Source organism: Schistocerca gregaria, chromosome 7, assembly GCF_023897955.1.
Source record: "Schistocerca gregaria isolate iqSchGreg1 chromosome 7, iqSchGreg1.2, whole genome shotgun sequence".
Classification (NCBI taxonomy): Eukaryota; Metazoa; Arthropoda; class Insecta; order Orthoptera; family Acrididae; genus Schistocerca; species Schistocerca gregaria.
In genome coordinates, this window is record NC_064926.1 from 419998799 (window position 1) to 420021872 (window position 23074).

Here is a 23074-nt window from a genome sequence, read left to right on the forward strand (position 1 = left end):
AATATTAAAGAGATTCTACAGCGCACGGAGGCTTTCAGACAGTCGTTCTTCCCGCGAACCATACGTGACTGGAACACAAAAGGGAGGTAATGACAGTGGAACGTAAAGTGCCCTCCGCCACACACCGTTGGGTGGCCTGCGGAGTATAAATGTAGATGTACATGTAAAGGGTAGGAAACTTTCAGAGGTGATAGTGTGGAGCAAAAACAGAAACAAAACTTGGCTCTAAAATATCGTAAGAGCTCTTGTTCATCTTCGCTACTGTGAAACAGATTTTTACTGAACAAGTGCCCGTGGCTCTTAAGACATATCTCTTAGAGTCCTTATTTACAGGACTGTTTTTCTTGCTTTAATCCACACCACCTCCTCCAAGAATCTAGAAACGAAAAAGCTTTGCGTAGAAGAGACGTGTTTCACAGTATCGAGGATGAACAAGAGCTCATAGCTCTTAAGGTATGCGTCTTAGAACCCATGTCCTCTACAACTTTTTTCTATTTTTGGTTCATAATACGACGTCTGAAGATTGCCTACCTTAAAAATTTGGAAACTTTCAACTCGGTCGTTTCCGTACCAGGGTCCCTTGCGTCAGATTGACACATTTACCATTCTACGTCATCCCTGAAAGTTGGTAACATCGTCATGGAATCACCTGATACGTAGCGGTTGTAAAAGTGATCTACAGTCAATTTCATTTACATAAATAACAAAACACAACTAATTGTAAAATTCAAACTTTCACTGCCGTAAATGTCACTTATTAAAATCAGCCGTTGCGGAACAACCTTTGCAGCCAGGAGACTACCGCGTTCACTTTGATAACGGTCAGGTACTGCAGCCACAAGCGAATACCATAACAGTCTGTAGAGAGAGGCCATAGAAATTCCTAAACATCGCAGTAATTTTAATCGGAAAGAGAAAAATGCGAAGTTAAACGGTATCTGAATTCTGGTGCTGAGAAAAGTGTGTTTCAGTCTTACACTGTGGTGTGATGACAACAGCGGACGACACCAAACGGCAGCTGCCAGTTTCCCTCGGATATTCCATGCAAATGGCGTCAGGCCTCCATGTGGGAGCGCGTGGAAACGGAATTTGACTTCCGTTAGTAGCGATGCAGGGTGTGCATCGCACCACCGAGGAAGCTAAATCTGCTTGAAGATGTCCTCCGAAGAAGGAGACGAAACGTTACGTTTTAGCAAGAAATTCATTCAACTAGGGCGTAAGAGACCGGAATATTTTAATAAGTGTTAAACACAACTAAGCAGTAGTAATAGATTACAATAAAAGAAAAACATTAGAAATATCATACCATGTTTGGCAAGACAGTACTAAGCAAAGAAGCGAAACCTGAATGAGTTAAGTAGTATGTAGGGGGGGGGGGGTATAAAAAAAAATCGGGCGTGTCCGTGATGAAACCGTGTTCTGAGGATTCCTAGAGACATAATTACGTATACAGGGCGGTCAGAAACAGTCTACAAAGTTCGCAAGTGTGTTGGAGGATAGGTTGTGCTGACTAATAATTCTTAAGAAAAAATTCGGTACGTTGGGCCGTCCCCAAGCTATTTAGCACTGAAGTTTGCCAATTAGGCCATTCCATGCGCAAATTCAAAGGGCCCGTTAGATACAATTAGGGACAGATCAGATTAGATTAGTACTTGTTCCATAGATCATGAATACGACACTTTGTAATGATGTGAAACCTGTCAGATTAATAAAAGGTGTCAATACAAGATATTACATTACACAAAATATTACATGACACTTAATTTTTTTTGGTGGGGGTGGGGAAATTACCCACTTACTATATCCAAAAATTCATCTAATGAGTAGAAGGAGTAGTCATTCACTAATCCATTTATACTACAGTACTTGAGCTTATCTAGAAGCATTCCACGATTTACACAATCAAAAGCCTTTGAGAGACTACAAAAAATCCCAATCGGTGACTTCTGGTTACTCAGAGCATTTAATATTTCATTAGTGAAAGTATATGTAGCATTTTCCGTTGAAAAACCTTTCTGGAAACCAAACTGACGTTTTGTTAAGACTATTTTTACAAAGGTGTGAAGCTACTGCACAGTACAATACTTTTTCAAGAATTTTTGGATAAGGCAGTCAGAAGAGAGATTGGGTGTAGTTGTTGACATCAGACGTATCCCCTTTTCTATGCAGTGGTTTAACAATGGCATACTTCAGTCTATCTGGGAAAATACCCTGCTTAGAACCCAACTTATCTCTTGGGAACAAGTTTTTATTATCCTACTGGAAATGACTGCAATTCCATGTGAGCTTATATTCTTGAAAGAGTTTATTATCTTCCTAATTTCAGAAGGAGAGGTGGGTCGAATTTCAGTTGTATCAGATTGAGTGACTAGGGCCTCTTCCATTAAGTGCCTTACTTCTTCTAATGAACATTTAGATCCTATTTTCTCTACAACATTTAAAAAATGGTTATTGAAAATGTTTTCGACTTCCAGCTTGTTGTTTGTCAAGTTTCCATTCGCTTTGATGGTAATGGTCTCCCTTGTAAAAATATTCCAAATTGTTTTGATCTTGTTATCAGAGGTATTAATCTCAGACATGATGCACATGATTCTGGACTTTTTAATAACCTTTCTTCTTGTAGCACAGTAGTTTTTATAATATTTGGCTGTTTCTGGGTCATTACTCTTTTTTGTTGTTAGATACAGTTCCCTTCTGTGGTTACAACATATTTTTATTCCTTTAGTAAGTCAAGGTTTTTTGCATGGTTTCTTACAATTAGATTTAAGTACTTTCTTGTGGAAACAGTTTTCAAATTCTCTTACAAGTGTATGATGAAATAAGTTATATTTTAAATTAGCATTGGGTTTCTTGTACACCTCCTCCCAGTCTAAATGCTGGAGATTTTCCCTGAAATTTCTAATTGTTGAGTCATTAACTGAACGCACGACTTTGGAGGATAGTTTTGAATTACTGAATGGAGCTATGTCATATTCTGTAACTAGCTGAGCACCATGATCAGAAAGGCCATTCTCAGCGGGACAAGAATTTTGGTTTTTAACCTTATCTTGGTCTATAAAAGTATTATCTATCAATGTGCTGCTGTCCTTTACTACCCAAGTAGGAAAATTAATGACAGATGTAAAATTGGAAGAACCGAGCAAGACTTCCAGGTCAGTCTTCCTATTACACACTTTCTGAATCAACATTGAAGTCCCCACAAATAATAATTTGGTTTCTCCTATCTGACAGATAGCACAACGAGGCATCCAAGTTTTCCAGGAATAAATGAAAGTTTCGTGAAGGGAACCATATACTGTTATGATTATAAAGGAGCCCTTCTTCAGTTTAAGTTGACAGGCACATGCTTCTATATGTCGCTCTAGACAAAACTTTTTTGTATCTAAGCTTTTTACACAGTGATAACTTTTGACATATATGGCAACTCCTCCTCTCATCTTATTCTCTCTACTCATATATGCAGCTAATTTATAACCACTGATATTTACCTTTTCCAAATCAGACACAATGTGATGCTCAGACAAGCATAGTATATCTATTACATTATCAGATCCAATGTCATCTAAACAAACCAGGAGCTCATCTACTTTATTCTCCAATCCCGGAATCATAGCGGACGACATTGCTCAGCCTTTGGTGCGGGCTCGATCATTTCTACCGATCCAAGCCCAATTTTTGTATCGCTCTGTTGTTCTGTTTTAGGTAATCAAATAAAGAACACGTTTGACAACACCGCCTCTGGCGGCTGCTTGAATTTACGTGCACACAGTCTGATTGGCTAACTTCAGTGGCAATTGCCTCGGAATCGGCCCAACGTATCGAATTTTTTTTTAACAAGTGCTTCTCAGCTCATCCTACCCTCCAACACTCTCACAAACTTTTCAGACTGATTGTGACCACTCTGTATATCTATAGAGATTAATAACAAATTCGTGTTCCACAACAACCTAGTACAAGTCTTTCTATTACATGTCACTCCGGCGACGTACATCTCGATAACCTACTCCAGTCATCCAACCAGGGAAAGGGGACCTACAGTTTAACGTGGAATCCAAACCACATGTTGTTTCTGGCGACACTCACGTCATCGAGAGGTAAATTAAAACAAAAAATGAAAAATCAGTGGCCGTAGAAAGCTTCGATTACACAATCCTCGGCACACATTTTACCTCTAGACCACTAAGCCCGACATGTATGTAAGTACATCTATTCGTTTCCATGACTAAGTTTACGAGTATCAAAATATGTGACTTACATGGACATATCTTTTGACTGCATTGACTTGAAACCTTAAATTTTACATACCGCCAAAGGACCGTATACCTTAGTATGTGACATAAATTTCAACATTATGTCTCTAGCGGTTCCTGAGAAAGGGGGCCTTATCAGAGAACAAACAAACCGACAACAAAAGGTGAAAAGTTTCACTTTTACCGATAGAGGTACAAAATCATAAAAATGAAGTTAAAGACAATATTACAAGAAGAGTTGAGATGCGATAGATCATACTGCGAAAAGAATTTAACAAAGCACTTACATACCTAAATGGGAACTAGATCCTTGGAGTGGACTGCATTCCTATATGATTACTGATGTACTTTGGAAAGCCAGCCATAACCAAACGATTCCAACTTGCATTCACAATGTTTCAGATGGGCAAAATATCCTCACACTTCAATAATGTGATAATTCTAGAAGCCATCGTGCCGAGAAAACTGCGTGCAGGGGTGGACATGGTCCCAAAGGATAGATGCAGGCTTGTGTTGATCCACTGTGACTTCCAAAATGATGAGATCCCCCATGGAATACCATAAAATCATTCCTCAGACCATAACGCTGTCTCCTTGTTTGCTCTCAGATGTTTCACGCCATACGCTCCGTCTCTCCAATGGAGCATAAATCACGATTCATCTAGAAAGACTATCGAGTGCCACTGAGTGTCCTGTTGCGGAACTGCAAATTGCAGGCTTCGTCGCCGATTAACAGCAGCCCGCATGGGTGCATGAACCAGGCACCTGCTCTTGAGGCCCATACCTTGGATGACCGGTCGTTGAGGAGACACTGTTCGATGCCTCTTGGTTCATCTGGGTGGTCAGTTGCTCAGCAATTGCACGTCTATTCTTCCGTCCACAACTTCGCAGCAGTCGTTCAACCCTGTCATTTGTGGTCCATGGTGCACCACAGTTTCCTCGGCGCCGGTTTTGAATAGCGCTATTTTCTATGCAACGTACGAGGTGCGACAATAAAGTAGTGAGACTGATGTGAAAAAAAAATTGCTTATCGTTTTAGTCAAGTTCAGTGAGGAACGTGTATTGGAGTCAGCGACCTTGAAACCTGCGTGTTTTTTCAGATATGTAGACGATACTTTTGTTGTTTGGCTTCATGGTAATGAGAATTTAAACTGGTTTTTGGAACACCTGAATTCAATCCACCCGAATATTCAGTTCACTATGGAGGTGGAAAAGAATGGCTGCCTTCTCTTCCTTGATGTGTTGGTCAGACGGAACACTGATGGTACGTCGGGACATTCTGTTTATAGAAAGCCTACTCACACTGACTTGCATCTGCGAGCTGATAGTTGTCACCATCCAGCTCAGCGTGAAGGAGTACTTCGTACCTTGGTTCACAGGGCCCACGTTATCTCATACCCTGAACGTTTGGCAGCTGAGATATCACATCTCGAAGTCACCTTTCGTCAGAATGGTTGTAGTGAGAGGCAGATCAAACGTGCGGTGCGCTGTCAGCCTTCTGTGCAACGGGTGAGTGACGATAGCACGAAGTGGCACCAGAGTCAACGGACTTTTTGCCTTACGCAGGAAGAATTTCCAACAGGGTTGGCCTATTTTGCGGAAATATGATGTGAAACGTGTTTTTCGACCACCTTCTAAGATTAAGGCCCTGTTGGCGTCCGTAAAATATCATCTTGGTTTGCGTAAGGCTGGGGTCCATCGTATTCCTTGCAGTTGTGGCATGTCATATATTGGTCAGACAATCAGGACTGTGGAAGATCGGTGTATTGAACATAAGCGTCACACACGCTTAGAACAGCCCAGCAAATCCGCTATTGCAGAACATTGCCTTGACACCGGTCATCCTATGGAATACAACAACACGGAGGTTCTGGCTTCTACGCCCAGCTATTGGGATAGTGTTATTACGGAAGCTGTTGAAATAAAACTATCAAGCAACCTCATTAACAGAGATGGTGGATTTTGTTTAAATGCTGCTTGGAATCTGGCTGTCTCTCATCAAACATGTCTTCCTCCATGCATTTGTGCCTTGAGAATGGCAGGGTGTGCTCCTGTCTAAATATCGGCGGTGGTCGACGACGTCACCCTACAGAAAACCCGTGAGTTATTTGAAAGTTCAGTGTTGTTTCCTTCAAAGTAGTTCCCTTCTGATTGCAGACAATTTTTCCAGCGCTTCTGCCATTGATGGTAACATTTATGGAACTCATCTTTTGTAATATCCTATAAGACCCTCGTCACAGCTTTTGGACACCTTGTATTGTTTGAAAATGGTGTCCCTTGACGGCCTCTTTGACTCTTGGAAGTAGAAAAAAAGTCGCGAGGAGCGATATCTGGTGAATAAAGTGGCTGTGGTAGTACTGAGATTTCTTTTGAGGTTAAAAATTGCTGTACAGACAGAGCAGTATGGGGTGGAGCATTATCGTGATGCAGAATCCAATTATCAGCAATGTTGGCACGGAAACGAAGAGCTCTTTTACGAAGTCCTTCTAAAATTTCTTTTTAGTAGTATTCGTTAACTGTTTGTCCATGAGGCACCCACTCTTTATGAACAATTCCCTTGGAATCAAAGAAGCACACAAGCATATGCATTTCACTTTTGACTTTGACATGCGACCTTTTTTTAGTCTGGGTGATCCCTTTGAGCACCATTGCGAACTTTGGTGTTTTGTCTCTGGATCATATTGAAAAAACCAACTTTCATCACCAGTGATGACGCGGCTCAACAATTCTGGATTGATTTCCGTTTGCTCTAACAGATTGGATGCCACATTTTCCCGTGTTTCTCGCTGTTGTGGTTTGAGATTTTTGGGGACCATTTTTGGAAAAATCTTTCTCATACCAGGATCTTCAGTTATTATTAGACGAACCGTTTCTCGATTGATGTTCAGTTCTCCTGCAACCATTTTCACGGATAATCTTCGATCAGATCGTACGAGCTCACGCACCCTGGCCAAGTTGACATCCGCCTTTGAGGTCGATGGTCGTCCACTGCAGTCTTCATCTTCAACATTCGTTCTGCCTTCACTAAACATTTTATGCCAACGAAAAACTTGAGCTCTTGACATAACCTCCTCCCCAAAAGTCATCTGAAGCTTACCGTAAGTTGTCGTAGCGTTTTCACCCAATTTAACGCAAAAAGAAATGGCATACCGTTGGGCAATATTATGCGGTTCCATTTCCGTGAGGAGAGACACAAACACGCGTTAACTTATTACAGCATAACTCACGACTGAGGAGCTGTATTGATGTGCTGCTTGGACTAGAAGCAGCTTATAGACCAAGGTCCAAATATTGTGCCTATGCAAGCCTGCAGGGTTGCCACATCTTGCAAAGAAAATCAGTCTCATTATGTCTTTGTCGCACCTCGTATACTTTAACTAATGCGACACACTAACAGTTTACAGACTTAGTCATTTCGGGAATACTTCCAGGCTTGGCCCGAAAACTAATGAACTTGCCCTTTTGGACGTCAGATAAATCGCATCGTTTCCACATTGCCACAGCGACTGTACTGCTTTTTAGCATGTCCCCGATAGGCTTCATATATCCTCCACTGGTAGTGCAGCAGACTGAGTGGTCATTGCACACTGACGTCGAACATAGATGGGGTCACGTCAGTGTGACTGTTTCGTGTATTTATAACGACCCACCGTCTCAGAGCACAGAATACGTGCGTATCCGACTTCGTCTCGTGAGGCTAACGAGGTATTTTATGTAGTGAACATTTTCATTTCTGTCGCCTGGACACTGAGCTAAAATCTGTATCCGAAAGTAGAAATAAGGCGTGTTTGCTGCTGGTAAGATAACGAGGAGTGAAGTTACGCGCTGTGTTTCACGACAAATACTCCTTTGCTTTTGGATATTTCAGTGGCTTTATAGTGTAAAGAGTTCAGTCCGCAAATTGAAAAAAAATTACATACCTAATATTTTAATAATGTTGTTGGCATCTTCCACGTCAAGCGCTAGGAGGGCAGAATTACCCTTGATAAATCACCACTGCCACAGTTCCAGTCAAATCTGCGACCTGTTTTCGCGAAATCGATTTTTGTTTTACTTACCTGGTGAATAGACTCTAAGCTACGCGGCTGTCTGAAATAGAGAAATAATCATCCTCACGTATAGAACCGATTTGAAATTAATTACTTACATCAACAGCGAAACTATCTCGTAATTATTTGGCTCTACTTAAAGCTGTAATAGAATTCCTTAAAGACGTAGCAGACTGCATTCTGGGTTGTGAAGAGGCAAAAGAACGGAAGATAACTTGTAATGTGCTGACGTGTACAATGGAACAATATTCCTTCAGAGATATGTTTCTCTCTCTACAATTTACAACATCCTTTCTTGTATTACATTTCTCTTTATCATAATTTCATTTTTCACAAAATCCTTCTGAGGTTCATCAACAAAGAAATCTATCATTATTTTATAAAAGTCCCGAATATTTCCTTCTCCTTAAAACCACAGAAAATTCATTATAATAAGTGTTGTTACATGGTAACATTAAGCAATAATTATCATTTTTATAATGAAACCTACACCACTCATTTAAAAATAATTGCTAGTCCTGTTTAGGTTGTCTCACTCAGTCACGGATGTTACTATCGTCGACCGTATTTTCTCTCAAGAGTCCTCCTGATTCACAGCAGGTGGCAAAGCTCTCCTCTGTCACGGATCATCTGTTGCCTCCTTATTACCAACATTGAAGAAATTATATGAATACCTCTGGAGATGAAATCAGGCTGTTTTATAGAGGAATTCTCGTGAAAAATATGCGCGATAAAGCCTTCCCTTACAAACGGAGTCCACAGATCCCTTATACCAAAGTGCCCAGAAAATATCCCTGAACAACCACCAAAATTTTGTCGGTTAAGTTTGCATACTCACTGATTTAAGATACCAAAGAGAATAGTGCATAACGAGTGAACTCCAACTAGCGATAAAATCGTAAAATTATTACATATTTATTGTTTGTTGACATATGTATAAAATTTTACGTTAATAAAAAAATAAAAGTTGCCCATTAGTTCATATCATATATAACTTCCGACAAAATGAGATAAAATGAAGGATCCTTAATAAAATATTCCATCAATCACTGATACAAATGTTAAAGGGAATAGAGAAACATAATATTGGAAACTACATCCGGAACAGGCAAATAGTGGAAAATCACCCATTAACAGAAGGTAATTTTGCAGCGCTGATAAGCACCTGGAGCCAAAATACGCTACATTAAAAGAACAGCAGGATGGCGACAACTCACCGCAAGTAATAAATAAATAAATAAATAAATAAATAAATAAATAAATAGGAAAGGTAGGTGGATTATGAAAGACCTGCAAATGCGAAGAATGTTTCCATAGTTTTCGATGAGAAAGAATACGGTACTCTAATCATAACACTGTGTCGTGTCACATAATAAAGAAATGTCGCAATATCAGCAGCATTACAAGTAATGGAACATGCAGATGACTAAACTAAACTCCCAATGATTAAATTTGATGGAAATTCCCGATTGTTATTTAATGACTCGCAAATGCTCATGCTTAATAATTTTTATCTCGTCATTAAGCTCTTGAGTAATTGTAAAGACATATTTCAACTACGTTTCCTATATAGTATTCACAAATAAATGTTGAGATAATATTGTGGGTAGAGCAAACCAAAGACTGCGATTCATTGGCAGAACACTTAGAAGGTGGAATAGATCTACTAAAGAGACTGCTTACACCACGCTTGTCCGCCCTATTCTGGAGTATTGATGGGCGGTGTGGGATCCGCATCTGACGGATGACATCGAAAAAGTACAAAGAAGGGCAGCTCGTTTTGTATTATCACGAAATAGCGGAGATAGTCTCATAGAAATGATACGTGAATTAGAGTGGCAATCATTAAAACCAAGACGTTTTTCGCTGCGACGGGATCTTCTCATGAAATTTCAATCCCCAGTTTTCTCCTCCAATTGCGAAAACATTCTATTAGCACCACCTACATAGGGAGAAATGATCATCACGATAAAATAAGAGAAATCAGGGCTCGCACAGAAAAATTTAAGTGCTCATTTTTCCCGCGTGCCGTTAGAGAGTGGAACGGTAAAGATACAGCTTGAAGGTGTTTCATTGAACCCTCTGCCAGGCACTTTATTGTGAGTAGCAGAGTAATCATGTAGATGTAGAGATGCGGAGCGAATAATTTTAGAAACAATTTAACTGATATATGGGGGATGGATAAAATACGGAAACAGCAGAAACGAAATACATAAGCATGTCTAATATTATGTAAGAAATTGGCATTCAAAACAACTCCCAGTCATCTAGGAATGAAAATCTTACACCATTCTTCCTCCAAAATAAGGGCAAGTTCAGATAACGATGCTGGAGATTGTTAACGGTCACGCACCATTCTTTCCAAAGAAGACCACAAAGGCTCAGTAATATTGAGGCCTGGTGACTGTGTTTAAAAAAATAGGGAGATGGGACAATTCATGCTCATGCTCTCGAACCAGCACCGGTTTTTGTGAGCTATGTGAGCAGAGTGGCTGCGCAGCTTGAGACGTCATGTCACGGACTGCGCGGGCCCTTCCGCGGGAGTTTCGAACTCTCCCTCGGGCTTGTGTGTGTGTGTGTTGTTCCTAGCATAAGTTAGTTTAAGTAATGTGTAAGTCTAGGGACCGATGACCTCAACATTTTGGTCCCTTAAGAACTCACACACATATGATTTTTTTTTTATTTTTTATTTTTTTAAGCTGAGGTCCTGTCCTCCTGGAACGCCGTATCACCATTGAGGAATACATATTGTACCGTAGGGTCGACCTGGTCAGCCAAAATAGTCCTATAACCCTTGGCAGTAATGCAATCCTGCAACGTAATCATGTGTCCTACGGAGTACCAGGAAGTGGCTACATCAATTAACTACCGCCTTGTTTCACTCTTGTGACTTAAACTTGGGCAGAAGTTGGGAACTGTGTGCATACAACAACACTCATACGACCAAATGATTTTCTGTCCATACTACACAGTCCAAATGTTTTACAGTTTCGGCACCACGCCTTCCTGTTACAGGCATTTGCATCACTGATGAGTGGTTTGGAATTCCAGCTTGCTCTACAATTCCCAGCTTATGGAGCTACCTCAGTGTCGTTTTGGTGCTGACAGGGTTCGGCATTCAGTTTGTAACATTACAGGACATATTGGGACATATTGAAGTATTCGATACTGTATACTTTTAGGGGATGTCGATACAGATATGCAAAATGTAAAGGGAAACTTTGGTGATGTTTGAATGTTGTACTGTGTCAGTATTGGGACATTTTGCGCAGAAGGAGCAAAAATAGAATTGGTGTAAATATGTATTGGTGTTGGTAACCTGTTTTCATTCAATTTTGTGATTATGTTTCATTTTGTAAAAGAGGGACTCACTGTTTGCTGTGGCTCTGATTAATTGTATAAATTGTCAGTTTTGAGCTGGATTATTTCGTATAATATGGACAAGATGCTTTTGGGGACTCACCAGCTAAAGAGAAAGTCTGTAAATGAACGTTTAATGCACACTTCTGGAACTTTCTATGGAGAAATTCTATATTATGATCGCAAAAATACGAAAACTTGTGAAAACTGTTTCATAACCTAATTTCGAAAGACGATTTGTATCAAGAAATATGGCTAAAAAGATTTATTTACGTTTTGAAACACGATTTAAATCATTTTACATATAAATAGTTGTTCTAAATCACTCAAGAAATATCCAGAATCAAATGTCAAGATATTTCTGAAAACATCGGTACAAATCTGGTGAAGGTTATCCAGAAGCTGGTAGAAAAATGTTATAAAATCTATTTGGAAATTATGCTTGTAAGAATTTATATGTACTGATCCTTTTACTTACTTTAATCTGTACTACAATTTTGTAATATCTAATTTAGTTTTAAGTCGTGAATTGCTATCGTATTGTCAAAGACTCTCATACTTTGGAAAGGTATTAATACACCTAGGAGTTGTCAGTTGCCAGTTCGGATATGCAGTGCGGTTAGCTCGGAGAGTCAGTTGTTGAGTCTGTGAAGTCTGTCAGTTCTGTCTGTAAATAAACGTCTGTAATGAAGAATTACTTCTTGTCGTCAATATGAACTCAAGACCTTTTGCACGAAGCAGACACCTCCTAATGCAACGTTTTAATTTGGTTGAGGAAGCTGGGATCGCTATAAGCGCAAACAAATTGAAGTGGAACGTTTTAATTTGGTGTTGAGGAGCTGAAATGTTATAATTTGGTGGAGGAGCTGGGATGTTATAAGTTCTACAGTGGCTTTTGCGGCTGTCGGCCTCATATTCTTTCGTAAGAGTCCCTTTCATTGACCGTCTGTCAGGATCAGCCAACACACACTTTCGGCCGCATTGTGACTAGCGGTCACGTTTCTTCGGTTCTTTGTACGCGGTATAGAACTTCTATACGCTGCCTCTTGAAACACCACACACTTCGGCCACGTTGGTTACGGAAGCATTGACCATACGAGCACCAACAATTTGCCCACGTTCGCTTAGCCCTGACATAATGCACTCACAACTAGAAGCAGCGCCGGCCGCTGTGGCCGAATGATTCTAGGCGCTTCAGTCCCGAACACGCTGCTATTACGGTCGCAGGTTCGAATCCTGCCTCGGGCATGGATGTGTGTGATGTCCTTAGGTTGGTTAGGCTTAAGTAGTTCTAAGTTCTAGGGGACTGATGACCTCAGATGTTAAGTTCCATAGTACTTGGAGACATTTGAACCATTTTTGGAACTACAAGGATTACTGTTCTGACCCCGACTGACACTTGGAAGGTATTGAGGACATTACACAGGTTCCGTTCGTGGTCAGATACTATAGCGCAACCTACAAGCTTGGCCAACATCTGCATCTACGTTCAATCATGCATTTCTTACAGTGTTTCCTTATGCGTTCATCCAGTGTGTGTAGAGATCTACGTTCAATCATGCATTTCTTACAGTGTTTCCATATGCGTTCATCCAGTGTGTGTAGAGATTGGGAGAGAATTAGAAAAGGATGGGGAGACAGGGAGAGAGTTAGCACAAGGAATGGCGCTATCAAGACAGAGGGCAACAGAAGAGCCGAGGCGCAGTGGAAACTAACATTCTACGATCATTTAGTAAGGTTGCACAGCCTAAAACTCGCCTCATGAATCTTCAGTCCTCTTTACATAGGGAAACAAAGGAAGTCCTCATGGCGGTCTAAGGCGGTGCAGTGATGGACTCTGTGGCTGGTCCCGGCGTAGGTTCGAGTCCTCCATCGGGCATGGGTGTGTGTGTTTGTCCTTAGGATAATTTAGGTTAAGCAGTGTGTAATCTTAGGAACTGATGACCTTAGCAGTAAGTCCCATAAGATTTGACACACATTTGAACATTTTGAAGTCCTCATGGGACAAAATTAGTCCGCAAAGATCTACAGGTTTGACCCGAATTCTGCTAATCATTAGTAAGTTTTCCTCTTCTGGTGTAGTTATGCACAAATTGACGCGCTGCTCGTGCTTTGAGAATAAGATTGTCACGAACGTAAATGTAGGCTGATTGATGGTCCCGTCGAATAATCTGAACTGGTTCTTTTGTGTATTTTTTAAAGGCGTCAGCATCATGTCGAAGCTGTAGCAATTAGAAACGAAGTATTAGTTCATTTTAACAAGGGGAATGGGCATGTATTTTCAGAAAAGCTCTCCTGGCATTGATAAAAAGTCATTTAGTGAAAGCATGAAAAAATAAATCATTACGCAAATTTTAAGTATACCCCTACTGGATGTGAGCACATTGCATTAACTAAACCACGTTAGATCGTTGATATAGAGGGATTAGGGTGTAATTGGGTACACGAGTCTGCTTTGAAACGACCGTGAAAAGTGACTGCCAAAGTTATAGTAAGGCTTGAAGGACATCCGGTACTAGAGTCGGTCATTAGGACTATTGTGTGAGGCAGCGTTGGCACGACTTCAGATTGGATCGAGTCCATTGGACGCTCTTGCGACAGAAATAATCTTTCTGGTCTAGTCTTCTCTGCCTATTCAAATCACGTCGCAGGCTTCAGGGCGTTAAACCCTGACTAAGAGGTATTTTCGTACGAGATACTGAGATACTAAAGTAGGATCGCACGAAATGCTGTCATTTCCTCACTCAATGTCGTTAAGAGTCAGGAAACTTAGAAATGTTCAAATGTGTGGGAATTACTAAGGGACCAAACTGCTTAGGCCATCGGTCTTTAGACTCACGTACTACTTAAACTAGCTTATGCTAAGAACAACACACACACCCATGGCCGAGGTAGGACTCGGCTATGCAGTCCGTGACATGACGCCTCAAAACGGGCGGCCACTCCGCGCGGCAAACTTAGATAACAAGTTGTTTCGTCGTTTCTTGACTCCCTGAAAGCTTTAGCTGTACCGCAGAGACACCGACTAAGGACGAAAGTTTTAAGCCAGATTTTCAACTAGCCCAGTCAAATAGTGGTTTCCAATAACAAAATTGAGTATTTTTTCATCCGTTCTATATATATAGATTTTTTTGTGTGCTGAAACCGAATTTTATACACTCCTGGAAATTGAAATAAGAACACCGTGAATTCATTGTCCCAGGAAGGGGAAACTTTATTGACACATTCCTGGGGTCAGATACATCACATGATCACACTGACAGAACCACAGGCACATAGACACAGGCAACAGAGCATGCACAATGTCGGCACTAGTACAGTGTATATCCACCTTTCGCAGCAATGCAGGCTGCTATTCTCCCATGGAGACGATCGTAGAGATGCTGGATCTAGTCCTGTGGAACGGCTTGCCATACCATTTCCACCTGGCACCTCAGTTGGACCAGCGTTCGTGCTGGACGTGCAGACCGCGTGAGACGACGCTTCATCCAGTCCCAAACATGCTCAATGGGGGACAGATCCGGAGATCTTGCTGGCCAGGGTAGTTGACTTACACCTTCTAGAGCACGTTGGGTGGCACGGGATACATGCGGACGTGCATTGTCCTGTTGGAACAGCAAGTTCCCTTGCCGGTCTAGGAATGGTAGAACGATGGGTTCGATGACGGTTTGGACGTACCGTGCACTATTCAGTGTCCCCTCGACGGTCACCAGAGGTGTACGGCCAGTGTAGGAGATCGCTGCCCACACCATGATGCCGGCTGTTGGCCCTGTGTGCCTCAGTCGTATGCAGTCCTGATTGTGGCGCTCACCTGCACGGCGCCAAACACGCATACGACCATCATTGGCACCAAGGCAGAAGCGACTCTCATCGCTGAAGACGACTCGTCTCCATTCGTCCCTCCATTCATGCCTGTCGCGACACCACTGGAGGCGGGCTGCACGATGTTGGGGCGTGAGCGGAAGACAGCCTAACGGTGTGCAGGACCGTAGCCCAGCTTCATGGAGACGGTTGCGAATGGTCCTCGCCGATACCCCAGGAGCAACAGTGTCCCTAATTTGCTGGGAAGTGGCGGTGCGGTCCCCTACGGCACTGCGTAGGATCCTACGGTCTTGGCGGGCATCCGTGCGTCGCTGCGGTCCGGTCCTAGGCCGACGGGCACGTGCACCTTCCGCCGACCACTGGCGACAACATCGATGTACTGTGGAGACCTCACGGCCCACGTGTTGAGCAATTCGGCGGTACTCCACCCGGCCTCCCGCATGCCCACTATACGCCCTCGCTCAAAGTCCGTCAGCTGCACATACGGTTCACGTCCACGCTGTCGCGGCATGCTACCAGTGTTAAAGACTGCGATGGAGCTCTGTATGCCACGGCAAACTGGCTGACACTGACGGCGGCGGTGCACAAATGCTGCGCAGCTAGCGCCATTCGACGGCCAACACCGCGGTTCCTGGTGTGTCCGCTGTGCCGTGCGTGTGATCATTGCTTGTACAGCCCTCTCGCAGTGTCCGGAGCAAGTATGGTGGGTCTGACACACCGGTGTCAATGTGTTCTTTTTTCCATTTCCAGGAGTGTAGATAACAAGTTGTTTCGTCGTTTCTTGACCCCCTGAAAGCTTTAGCTGTACCGCAGAGACACCGACTAAGGACAAAAGTTTTAAGCCAGATTTTCAACTAGCCCAGTCAAATAGTGGTTTCCAATAACAAAATTGAGTATTTTTTCATCCGTTCTATATATATATTTTTTTGTGTGGTGAAACCGAATTTTATATTTGCTGCCTCTTCCGGTTTTTCGCTTGTTTTTCGAATTGCGATTTTCGAGGATTGCTACTCCATGCAAAACTACAGCAGACAAATTTACTACAAAATGAGCCAGTCAGGTCTGATTTTATGATAAGCGATATCGGCGCTAGAGCACTCTGAAAAGCTACGGTATTTGGCCTTTCTGCGGAAAAGTCAAAAACCTCTCTACAGCACATGAAAGTACCTTACATTTCCTAGGAGAAACGTTTGTAATATTCAATTCTCTCGTAATGGGGGAGGGAGCAAACTGAAAATTAGGAAATATGTTTTCTGCGCCCTACATACAAACGACGCCTAACCCCCCCCCCCCCCCCCCCCCCTCCAATTTTTTGTCATCGCCGTTATACTTTCAGTTGATTACGTTTAAAATCGGTTCTGTAGAATGAATTGATGGGAAAGCATGTTTGATGAAAACATTAACGAATTGTTTTTAAAACAAATTAGTTACATGACACTAAATAGAAAGTTCAGCTTCCATTACTATACTGAAATCCTTGGTTCTGCTTGTATCTTGCAAATGCAAGACAGGTTTGCCTAGGTCGGTATGGATGTGGGCCATGAGCACTGTTTTGCACGCAACTGTGGCAGCAGTGTGAAGAGTCGTGCTCCGACATTGATGACAATTTTGAAATAGAGGTGGAAGACGACCTCGCGGAGCCCCTAACAATACCACTGTGCCGGCCGCGGTGGTCTCGCGGTTCTAGGCGCGCAGTCCGGAACCGTGCGACTGCTACGGTCGCAGGTTCGAATCCTGCCTCGGGCATGGATGTGTGTGCTGTCCTTAGGTTAGTTAGGCTTAAGTAGTTGTAAGTTCTAGGGGACTGATGACCACAGCAGTTGAGTCCCACAGTGCTCAGAGCCATTTGAACCAATACCACTGTCTGAAGCAATTGTAGTTACAGAAGGTACTAATACATGTAAATATTTCACAGCATTATGCTTCTTTACTAATCAGTTTTCCTTTGTCAAAACATCAATCATTCAACAACAATTTTTTAAATAGAAGAACACCAACTACTCATTGTTAGCCCCTGCCCTTTACCTGGATTACCATTGCCCAAGACCCTTCACGTGGCCCTTATAACGCCCAAGAATTAGCAGTGGAAGGAAGGTAATAGGGATGCTCAACTCAGTCGAATGGAGCAGAAATGTAATAAACCGAACCAAATTAATCATATATAAATCGGTACCATTGTTATGTATGGACTGGAGACATGGACTACTAACCTGAAACACCTAAAAAACTGCAAGCAAGAGAAGATCAGCAAGAACTTCTAGAAGAGAGAAATAAGGAACGACGAAATAATGAAGAGAACGGAATTAAGGGAAAGAATACATGATGAGATGGATGGAAGGAAGTTACAATACTATGGGCATGTAAGAGGAAAGGAGGAAGCCAGGATACCGAAAATGATCCTGGAATGGGAATCGGAGGGAAAGAAGAGAAGAGAACGCCCTCTGACCATCTGGCTCCAAAATGTACAATTAACCATGAGAAGAATTGGCGCAGAGGAAGAAGATAAATAAGACAGAAACACCTGGTGGTACATCATGAGATAAATTAAGATCTTATGTTACAGATGTAATAATTTCCCGGTTTTGTTAGGTTGAAGAAAAACCTTTATATAAAGTGAAATCTCAATAAAATGAAAAAAGTAGTATTATCGTACTAGTCTTAATATTTAAGTAGTCTTAATATAGATTGTATCGCAATAATGAACTACAGCTCACTGTAGACTGTTTCTCTTTGCTCAATGAGCCATGCCAAAGTCAGGTGTTATGGATCACACAAGCAGTTTTTTGTTTTGTTTTTAGTGCACGATCCTAAGCTTGCAGAAAAAGCCTGTCGGTAAGGATCGAGAGGATTTCTCTGAGACTGCAATGAAGTATATGGTTTCAAGTGTTTTGGAAAGCGAAGTGACCGAAAAGGCTGCGGCTGATCGTTTTAATGCTGCTAGAACTACACTGTAAAGGAGATTACAATCAGTGTAGGGAATCAGCAGAGATCATGACACCTCAGATGGGACTTTTCAAACCAACATTTGAAGAAAATTACGAAGAAAAGCTGTAGCACACGTGAGAGATTTAGATTCAAGTTTAATGCCGCTAAGATTGAGTTTCGAAAGTTGGCTTACGATTTGACAGAAAATTTAAAACTTCCTCACAGATTTAACACAGAAAAGCGAACTGACGAATAAAGATTTTTATCAAGACTTTATGAAGAAAATACCTTAGTCCAAAGGATTATTGCGTTGTGCCAGGTTCAATCGACCTAACTACTTTTTTTATGTCTTGTATTTTTGATATATAGATTAATTTGATTGTGTACCACAAAAACACTTTTTTAATTTAAAAGCTATGTTTTGTAGTGAGTCTCTTATTTCTGGCCACTTCTCTCAATATCTTGAATTGTAAGTGTTAGAAAGTCTTCCCTTTCTGTGTGTAATTTTGGTTAGAAATATTCATCATTTCCATCAAAACAAATGTCCAAGTAAAGGTTTTGTACAGTTGAACCCTATTTCATAACAACAATAAAAGTTTTCTACCAATTTCGGCTTAAGTGGCCCGTACCAGACCCTGTTTCCTCACCTGCTTCCCCTCCCCCCTCACTCCCACTTACCCATCAACTTCAGATTTCTTGCCGCTCTGACTGACCACGTACTTCGTGAATAGAGTGTAAAGTGGAGCATTTCATATTCGTAGCAAACACATCGTTCTCTAAGTTTTGCTCGAGGCAAGTTTCACAAGTTGGGCACAGTAAATTTGCCGCACAATTAGAATGACGTTATTGCTCAACAGAGTCAGCATTATGACGGCAAATGAGGGGGGGGGGGGGGGGGGAGGAGACGTTACACTACTGACAGACGTCGAGGGGAGTTGAGCTTTACAATTTATAACCCAGTCTCAGTTTAGTAGCCATAAAACGTTACGATGTGCCTACAGGAAGTTTAATAACAAGGGCGTCAAAGGGTTTTGTCGGCGTAGGCTGGTTTACGGGGGCCACAGCTGGAAGCCACACAGAGTTGCCCCCGGAAACGTTGTGTAGCAATAGAAGGCTTGAGCAATAAATTTCAGATAGCAAACGTTTCTTTGCAAACAATATACACTTTCAACAAATTTGAAATGATTCTGTGGGAGATAATATATTTGTGTTTATGTTAACGTTCCATTATTACACATATCATGCGCGATGCGTATCTTGTTAGTGGTAAACGATTTTTGCTCTTTTGGTTCAAATGGCTCTGAGCACTATGGGACTTAGAACTTAGAACTACTTAAACCTAACTAACCTAAGGACAGCACACACATCCATGCCCGAGGCAGGATTCGAACCTGCGACCGTAGCGGTCGCGCGGTTCCAGACTGAAGCGCCTAGAACCGCTCGGCCACTACGGCCGGCTTTGCTGTTTTGAATAGGTTAAACTGACGGTACGGTCTTCACCACTTATGTAGAAAGTAAAGTACTGAAATAGTATTGTACTGATTGTCAAGGTAGGCAAGTGTTGAAGTTTGAGCCTGATTGATGGGGACTTACCGCAAAAACTGAAAGAACAGACACCATCTCAAACGTTTTCTACAGAATTCAGGTGTGGACTCTTTGCAGGCCAGTCCATCACGGGGATGTTATTGTCGTACCATACTTCACAAGCCGAGTATTGTGAACAGTTGCTGGATCGTGTTGAAAGATGCAATCTCCATCCCCGAATTGCTCTTCAGCAGTGGGAAGCAACAAGGTGCTTAAAACATCAATATAGGCCTCAGCTGTGATACTGCCACGTAAAACAACAAGAGGTTCAAGCCCGCTGCATGAAAAACACGACCACACCGTAACACCAGCGCCTCCGAATTTTACTGTTGGCAGTACCCACGCTGGCAGATGACGTTCACCGGGCATTCGCCACACCCACAACCTGAGATCGGATCGCCACACTGTGTTCCGTGACTCGTCACTCCACACAACGTTTTTCCACTGTTCAATCGTCCAATGTTTACACTCCTTACGCCAAGCAAGGCGTCGTTTGGTAATTTACCGGCGTGATGTGTGGCTTATTAGCAGCCGCTCGACCATGAAATACAAATTTTCTCACCTCCTGCCTAACTTTCATAATACTTGCAGTGGATCTTGATGCAGTTTGAAATTCCTGTGTGGTGGCCTGGACAGATGTCTGCCTATTACAAATTACGACCTTCAACTGTCGGTGGTCTCTGTCAGTCAACAGATGAGGTCAACCTTTATGCTGTTGTGTTGTACGTTTCCCTTCACGTTTCCACTTCAATATCACATCGGAAACAATGGATCTAGGGATGTGTAGGAGTGTATAACACAAGTGCCACCCAATAACCTGACCATGTTCGAAGTCCATGAGTTCTGCGGAGCGCCCCATTCTGCTCTCTTACGATGTCTAATGACTATTGAGGTCGCTAGTATGCAGAACCTGGCAGTAGGTGTCAGCACACTGCACCTAATATGAAACATGTTGTTTTTGGGGGTGTCCGGGTACTTTTGATCACAGTGTATATAAACGACGAAACTGAGATTCCGGGCTTTGAAATAAATCCATTGCCTACAAGTGAAAATTTGTGCCACACCGTGACTCGAACCTGGATTTCCCGCTTTAAGCGACTGGTCGCCTAAACCGATTCGGCTATCCGTGCATGCATCTCGTCCAGTCCAAATTCCCAACTTGTCGCACATAAGTACGTAGCGTAACCTGTCCATCACTCTCATTCCCGCAAGAGGTCGGATGAAGAGTATATCTGCACTGAATGATCTTTAATTACCGTCAAGACGCACCTATGTGACGCGTGCTCGGAAAGTCGAAGCGATTAAGGTGACCGCTCGCGTAAAGCAGGAAATTAGGTTTTGAGTCGCAATGATGCACCAGTTTTCATTTGTCGCCTTTGAATTTATTTCATAGTCCGATTGTGGCTAACGTTGGAATTTCAGTCTCGTCATCAGATAAACATGGGACAATACTTAATACTGAAGTGTTTGATGGGAAGCTTTCGCTTAAGTTATCATATTGCATCCTGACAAGAAAAGTGACACAAGTCGAAAAACGGCGTATTTAGTTTATAGAATTGAAAAATCGCGTGAAATGTCTCAACGTGAATGGAAAATGTGATGGAACTTACTGCCAACAACGCTTAATTGAAAATTAGCTTTTACTGTTGCAATATGTTTTCTAGAATTAACCCTGTCGCTGCTGTGGGCGTGCACATACGTCCTGCTATGCCGTTCCCCAGGTGTTATGGACTTGTATACACGCGCCGCTTCTATTTTCCTGCAGTGCTGTAGATGTCTGAAGACCTCCTGAGGAGCCGACCTTTCACTGATGCAGACGAGTTGTCTCCATATCTCGGTGAGTAAAAAAGATTCGAGTGTTTCTCATATAATATATGTTTCTCATTGCGTGCTAACATTGAGACGTGGTACTTAGGGAAAGGCATGATTCAGTGTGGACGGGGCTGTACTCAGTTGCCGTTGGTTGCTCAATTTTTAAAAAAAAATCACGTACACTTTATTCGAAAACAATCGCAAATAAGGTTGAGAATAAGGAACGATTATCAAATTTGACTGTTAAGACACAATGTCTAATAAATTTCTTAAGCAAGTTGCACTCACGGCTGAAGGCCTTATTGACAACAAATTCAAATTATTTGTCAGTTGATGGCCCCAATAGTAATTACTCAAAAACAATTTGAAGGCTGAAGGCCTAGATAGCAGATTCTTAAGAACGAGTTAAACTTCTCCAAGAGATACTAAAATGTTATAAAAAAGGACAATCATCAAAGTTTTCACTGTTAAGAGACAATATCTAATTAAAAATTCTTAAGACAAATTGCATTCACGGCTGAAGGCCTTATTGACAATCCTCACAATCTGACCAGATCAAGAGAGAAGTGGGCCTCAGACAGTGCTCCAAGGATCGACCTGGGAAAGTCGCTCAACTTCGTAAACGATGAGACAGGCAGCCAAGAGGTGTATTCACTTAACCAGATGGCATCTCAAACTAGTGACAGTTTAAACACAGGCCAACACTCTTGCAACATCTACCTAACGTCTGATAACCAACACAACGATGGAATAACCCAGGCAAGGCGGAACCGGCGGGCAGCACTGCGTCTTCAGAATCCGGTGTTTAGAAAATCTAGAAGTAGAAGGAACCTCTACGACCAAAGTAGTCCAAAAGAAACAAATATCCGAACCACAATCAAGGAGGCTGTCGAACTACACGCCTTAACGGACAGCAGCGGCGAGGCGAGGAAAGGTACACTGCCGCGAAAATACGCTAACCTCCAGGGCAGGTAACTAGGGCGTTAGCGGCCACTAGGCAGAAAAATGTCGCTGGTTGAACATCAATAAACACAAGGGATTCAATGATTAATAATTAAATGTGGAGAACGGCTAATTAATTTCGCCAACTACAAATACTCCACTCGTTGCTCTTTGTCTCAGCGACCCTGCGAGCAGCAACGCGCGAACAGATGGCGTGATCTTAAAATAGTGGATGTTTCACTACTGGGTTACTGTTCATTCAACTCGAACGTCATGGTCCGGTGGAGAACGGTGTTGTTGCCCTCGCAACTACAGCCCCTCGATCCGGCA